Raw genomic sequence first — 7,215 nt, 5'->3', positions numbered from 1 at the left:
CATTTGGAGAAGGTTATACACACCTTCCAGGGCTGTGGTGAGGATTAGATGAGATGGGGTGAATGAGGTGCTTAGCCATGTCTGGTGCATGGTGAGGCCAGTCCTCATGAGACTATCACTGTTATTATTGCAGCTGTGCTCAGAAGAGTGGACTCTATATGCCAGCTGAAGAAAGTAGTTGATACTGCGGGATGGGTGACTTTGGGGGATAAGAGAAAAGACAGAAGAAAGGAAAATCAAAAGGTGAAATCTGTTTTTATGACCAAAGCTATACGAGCCAGCTACACATTTTCTAGCAGGTCTTAAAGCATCGTTACCCTAAAAACACACCCTGTTTAGTCACTTTTGATTATAATGACACCTAGGTCTAGCAAAGGAAGGTTTGATTGCTGGAGACTCTGGATTAGTCCACGTCTAGCAGAGTGCCTCTTTCAGCTCAAAGAAAAATGGAGTGAATTATATGAAAAGCCAACAAATATTTGATGAACAATTGTGAGCTGATGAATTGAAAGAGAGAAAAGGGTGATGATGTCACAGTCCACCATTTTCTGCTCTCAAGTATGATGGAGGGGGAGAAGCTTTTAAGCAGAATCAAGTGCAGCAAATAAGTTCTTGTGGGTTCTTCTGGAGCTTGTAAGCGTTACCTGGCAAAGCAGTGTATGTTGGCTTGGCTATGACCACACTCTAAGGACCTGAAATCTGGCTGAGAAATCATAAACAAACAGTGGTGATAAATGACTGTGGGCCAGAGGTGGGAGGCGTCTAGCGGAGTGTTGCTGCATTACATTGCATCCTTCCTGTGCCAGGGCTGGCTCACAGGGAGCTCTTCAGCCTCTCCCACCCCTTTGTCATTTGCTGTAGAGTGTGGTGCTGGTCTGGTCTTGTTTAACCTTTTTATTAATGATCTGTTAAGGAGAGAAAAGAGCATGTGGAGGAAGGTCGCAGATGACACTAATTTGGGATGTGTTGGAAACACTAGGGAGGTCAGAGAAATCACACAAATGGCCCAAAGAAGGTTAGGATCATGAAGGCAAAGTAACAAATCTTGGAGAAGTTCAGATACTCACATCTGGTGAAAATTAATCTGAGACACAGATATCAATGGGTAGGAGGGGTATGGAAACTGAACACTAAAAGAAAAATAATAAGCTGAGTGGACATTGGGAAATCCAGCCGTGGGTGAGAAAACAGAGAGAGGAGCCGATGGCATTTAGCACTGTCTGCGCATTAGCAGGTGCCAGAGAGACGTACATCACCATTTGTGACAATCCTGCCCGTAAATTGTCTTACGCTTGGGACATCAAAATGTTACACACCCTCTCTTCCAGAAGATCACCCATAGGTCTCATTCCTAGACTTGTAGACCGAGAGTAGACGCCGCTTTGGGCAGCCATCCAGTTGGTGGGCAGTGTTAATGAGCTGGACCAGAATTTTCTTGGTGATTCAAGGAGAGGAACCCCATTCCCATCTCCTTCCAATCATCTCCACATCCCCAACAAAATGGAAAACCAGACAACATCCAAAACAAGAGTATATACTTATGGTCACCACTGGGTGTTTCAACCAGAATGTTTGAAATATTCCTTTCTGCCATTGAGTCATCAATTGCCTAGAAGCCATTGACCACGCCCAGATGGGTCTTAACTCCATCCTCAGGCCTTCCCCATATATGCCTTCCCCAGAGGAACATGATCTCTGAAGGAAGCGTGCTGGCCCACTAGGCTATCAGATGATCTCATGAAACAGATACTACGGATCCATTTTGCCTGGGTGGCCACAAGGTCCCTTCCCCATGAACATGTCTGTCAGAGACATTGGGATGGTAATGCATTCCCTCTAGCTTTGTTTTCCAGAAAATATAATGCAAATGCTAAGAATAACATCATAGAGCAATGGAAACTTCTCTCCTGCCAGGCCCTTGTCTAAACTGCCCCCATCTCTCCCATGCAGATCCTGCCCTCGCAAACACTAGGCCACACTTGCCTTCCCTCTCACAGACCTGTTCCCATGGTAACAAAATCACTGAGATGCTGAATCTGCATAAGGAGGAGGCCTGCTGTTTCTTTCAGCTTCGGGGAGCTTTTCACAGGCTGAGGATCAGCCTGGCTCATTTGCTACCCCACTGTGTGTCCTAATAAGTCTGGCCCCTCCTGTTATGTCTGTGTCAGTGGTCACAGGTCCTTAGTGCCTCAGTCACGGTGTATATGTGCGGAGTGGTGGAAACAGAGCTCCCAGATCATCTTTTAGAGGAAAGACCATTGCTCCATGAAACCTGTTAAACTCAGAATAAAAAGACAAATATCCATGTGTGGCTGAAGACCCCTCTGGCATATATTGCACCTTCACCCTTCAGAGGAAAACGTAGGATGAGGCTCTGAAACAAAAACTACAAAGAACACTTTCTCTGGAAAACCCTGAGCTCCTTACAGCCACTGCTTTATTTTCGCCATTTACTACTTTTATGTTCATTGCAAAAAACAGAGAGTTTAATGAGGAATCAGGAAAAAAGTTCTTAAAGTCCTCATTCAGAGAAAGTACCATTTTAAAGCACATTTTCCCTATCAGATATGGTCACGTAAAAATATAACTGACAGAGACAAATCCGACTTTGCATAGTCTTTGGTGCTAAGTGGTTGTGCTTGGCACACTTTGGTGCTAAGTGTGTAACTCCAGGCTCTGGAGTTACACAGACCCAGTTCAAATACTGGTTCCACCACTCTTAAGTGTTGCCTTAAGCCTTTAAAGTAGCAAAGGCTATATGGTGGTTGTTATTTACTCAGTGCCACAGGATTGATTTTCCACATTGACAAATTGAAATCGGTTTATCATTTTGATTTCTGCCCTTCATCAGGCAGTGGGAAGAGCCTCTGCAGGCTAGGGTGGGCATACTACAGCCCTCTGGGGAGCAGGGGCGTAGTTATACTGCCCAGTGCATTGGTTCTTGGCGGCAGAACGAGGCTTCATTGTTCTGCACTCAGGTGTCAGCCCAGGTAGCCCGGATGCCTGTGGCTGCCCTGAGTCAGCATGTGGTGGAATTAGCAGCCTTGCTTATTCCCCAGCATCCATTCTTCTTTCAACACACCTTGATCTCTGATGTAACTGCCTTATTTGAGAGGAGTTTCTGGACAAATCCCTCTACAGAAAACAGAAACAAAAACCCCTCCATGATTAAAAAGGGAGTCTCCCCATTGTCCCTTGCGTGGCATTGGGTTGTCGTTAGGTTCTGCTTGTAGGGCTTTTTGCTGCTCTTATTGGTTACTTTTGTGGTTTTGTTTATTTTTTATACTTGTATCTCCTGGCACCATGGCACTAGCTTGGGAGCACGAGGAAACCATGTCAGGGGAAATCTTCTGCGCTCCTCTTTCCGATGGCAGGTGACCCTGGGAAATGAAAGAACACCTGTTTTCTTCTGAGAGAGGGACGGCTTGCCCCACTGACAGCATGTCCACCAGCTGATCAGAAACTCGATTCAGCCTCAGAGGTCGTTCAGTACAATTGTCAGCAGAATGTGGAGATGAGAGAGGGAGAATGAGGAAGTGTTCGGAACCAAAGAGTAATCTTTGTCCGTCCTTGTACAACAGGCTTGGGACTCGGTGAAATCTGATATGTCAGATAAGGCGGTTACTGCATGTGAGAGTGCAAGCTGAGACACGCCAGATGAATTTTCTCGTTGTTATTATTATTTTTTTAAGTTATGAGTGCACTAACATGTTTTCAAGGCCAGACTGTGAAGCTCTTTCCACACTTTGTGGGAGAGTGCAAGCACCTAGTTGGAGGCTTGGGACTCCCACCCATCAAGGCCTTCCAGGAGCTTTATGTAACTGGGTGTCTGCCTTTGGCATGCCTCTCGCCTTGGGCATGGGATGGAACAGGGAGAGACGGGCTCTCTCCATCTCCCCCTTGGATGATCACTGCTTTCCCAGAAATCACACTGGGGGCAGGGGAGGCTGAAGGGAGGCCTTCAGCCCGACTGCACCATGCATAGCCCACTCATCACCACAGACATCTTCAAAGTTCTGAGGGCTTGACATTGCCACTTCTCCCACTTCTGTCTCACTCACACAGCTCCCTCACCAGTTTAGAGAAAATAGACCACGTCTGTCTCTGATTTTCTTCTGATCCCCCATCAGCTCTATGAGGGTAGCAGGCAGGTAGCACTGTGCCTGTTTTACAAAGTCAGAAAGTTGCCTCTCGGTCAGCTGCTCCTTCCCCTGTGGTAATAAGTCCCTAAGGATGTTTATCCGAGCACTGATGGTACTAGATATTAAGAAAAACTTTTTTTTTTTTTTTCAGTACGCGGGCCTCTCAGTGTTGTGGCCTCTCCCTTAGCGGAGCACAGGCTCCGGACGCGCAGGCCCACCAGCCACAGCTCACGGGCCCAGCCGCTCTGCGGCATGTGGGATCTTCCCGGACCAGGGCACGAACCCATGTCCCCTGCATCGGCAGGCGGACTCTCAACCACTGCGCCGCCAGGGAAGCCCACTATTTTTAAATTATAATAAAAGCATTCTGTGTTCAAACAAGTTTGAGTAAAACTGGATTAAACAGAATCAAATAGGTTTCTTCACTGCAGGCATTCTCAGAGCCTTTGATGGGCTAATGTCCTCAGGCCAGTTGTCACATGCTGAAAGAAAGAGAGGTTTGGCTGGGTCTACCATGCTTATTGCTCATGGACCTTTTTCTTCCCAGATCCTCATCTAGAATTATATAGACTCTATCTGGGGAAAATGTATTTTGGGAATATATTTGGGGAAAGGTTTGCTGCAACTTGCTGTCTCTTTGGGCTTCAGGATGGGCTATTTGCCCTAGCAGGTGGAGCTACCACCATTGTTTGAGATCGTTAGCTAGGAGCTGGCAGAATCCTGTGCCGAAAAGAACGAATGAATGGGCCTGAGAAGGAGAAGGCACGTAGCCCAGCCCCACCATTAAGCTTTTATTTTCCTTACTATGGTTGAACAGCTATGTTTTATCCAGTATTTACCTAAAACTTGAGGGATATATATGCCCAGTGTTGAATAAGACCTATAAAGGAGAATTTGGGGCCTTTAGCCAAGTTGCCTTCATGATGGAAATGATGCAGGGCTATGATGTCAGCAGAGGTGAGAACCAGCAGTTCCTCTCCTGTGCTGTTTACCACACACTGGCCACTTTCCTAAGTCAAGGCTCATCAGACTTTTTCTGTAATGGCCGGATAGGAAACGTTATAGACTTTGTGGGCCAAAAGGCAAAATCAAGAATGTTATATAAGTATTTATATAACAAGGAAGAAAGCAAATTTTCACAAGTTTTTCATTAATGAAATTCAAAATATAATGAGTGTAGATTTTGTTAATACGTGTCTACTAATGAGAGGAATTGGATTCTTTGGAGAGAAATTACATTTCACTTAATTGGTGTTCAACATTAGTATTCTCTGTCATCAGAATCTTTTGCAGATGTTCATTTGTAAACAGTGCTCTGTAATGGTATTTTATGTATTTCATCTTTGAAAATGTCTCTGCACACAGATGGATGATACACATGTCACTCAAAAGGCTGTCACGTTCTCACTGCCTCACTGCCATTTGCAGTGGGCTGAGTAGCAGTGCAAAGCCATGAGAGTGCCACAGAGCATCTCAGTGGCAGCTACTCAATTGCCATTCCATGCAAAAGCAGTAAAAGACAGCAAGGAAATGAATGGGCATGGTCATATTCCAAGAGAAACCATATTTATGGACAGTAAAATTTGAATTTCATATAATTTTCATATATCACAGAACATCCTTCTTTTGATATTTTTCCAACTGTTTAAAAAGGTAAACACCATTTTTAGCTTGTAGGCCATGCAAAACCAGTGGCAAGCTGCACGTGACTTGGTGGGCCGTACTTTTCCACCACCACCCCCATCCTCAGTGCTTTCACATTGGTCATGCTGTTCAGTCCTCACCTCCCCCTCTGTGGTAGGTACTACTGTTATCCTGTTTTCCAGGTGAGGAAACTTTGGCACAGAGCAGGGAAGTTCCTTGCCCAAAGTCACACAGATCAGGAATGTCAGAGCTGGGATTTGAACCCAGGTGTGTCTCCCTCCAGAGCTGCTCACCAGGACTCCTGATTCCTGCATTGACTCACATTGCATCCCCAAGGTGACCCTTTCAGATCTCTGCTTTAGCCTTCATACTCCCCACCCAGCCCCCCTCTCATGGGAAAGGGAAGATGGGCCTGTTTTTCTGAGAATCATGATGATGGCCAACAAAGACTTCATCATTTTCCTCTGCTCCACCTCAGGACTTTCCTCTGTAGGTCACATCTTCCTTCTCCTCATACCTTATTTCACCTCATCTTCCTCCTCTTGTTCTTTCCTTTTTCATGAATAAAATGTCCAGCCTGCTTGTAGGAGGAGTCCATGCGATGCTAGTGAGCGCTCTGTTTCCAAGGTTTGCCCCTTAATAGCTGTGTAAATAGCTGTGTAAATAGCTATGTAAATAGCACATGATTTAATTGCTCTGAGCCTCGGTGTCCTCATCTAGAAAGTGGGAAAAAATTATGTCCTATTTTCCTCCCTCACTGAGTTCTTATGAAGATCAAGTGAGATAAGGCTGTGAAATGCTAGCCCAGTACCAGTGCATAGTAAGCACTCAATAAATACTAGCCCTTGTTGTCTTTATTTTCTTCTTTATTCTCTTTATTTACCACTACCTCCTCTGATACCTTCGTCATTGGTCACCCCTTGGTCACCAGTGCATAGTAAGCACTCAATAAATACTAGCCCTTGTTGTCTTTATTTTCTTCTTTATTCTCTTTATTTACTACTACCTCCTCTGATACCTTCGTCATTGGTCATCCCTTAAGAGTTTGCAGCATCAGTATTTCTGTAATTATCTATCAAGTATCTACTATGTGTTATAAAGGCCTAGAAGTTTACTTAGTGGATATCTCCTGAATCAGGTTGGGAACTGAGCACCAGTCTGACCACTGAAACTATTTGGCATCAACACCCGTGACCAAAGGAAAACGTGGAACCAGTCTCCCTAGGGGTCTTCATGCTTGAGGCCCCTACCTGGAATAAGTTGGATATAACTTTCTTAGGGTCAAGCAAATGATCTAGGCAACAAAAACATATGCCTGCAGATTCAAAAGCCCTCAATACACAATTCCAGTAAGCTAAGCACAGTTAATAGCCGGTTGGAATTAGATGCACGAAGAAGCTTGAAACTTTTCAGTCATTACAAGAAATAT

Source organism: Lipotes vexillifer, unplaced genomic scaffold (assembly GCF_000442215.2).
Source record: "Lipotes vexillifer unplaced genomic scaffold, Lipotes_vexillifer_v1.1 scaffold82, whole genome shotgun sequence".
NCBI classification, from domain to species: domain Eukaryota; kingdom Metazoa; phylum Chordata; class Mammalia; order Artiodactyla; family Lipotidae; genus Lipotes; species Lipotes vexillifer.
This window is presented reverse-complemented; position numbering follows the sequence as displayed.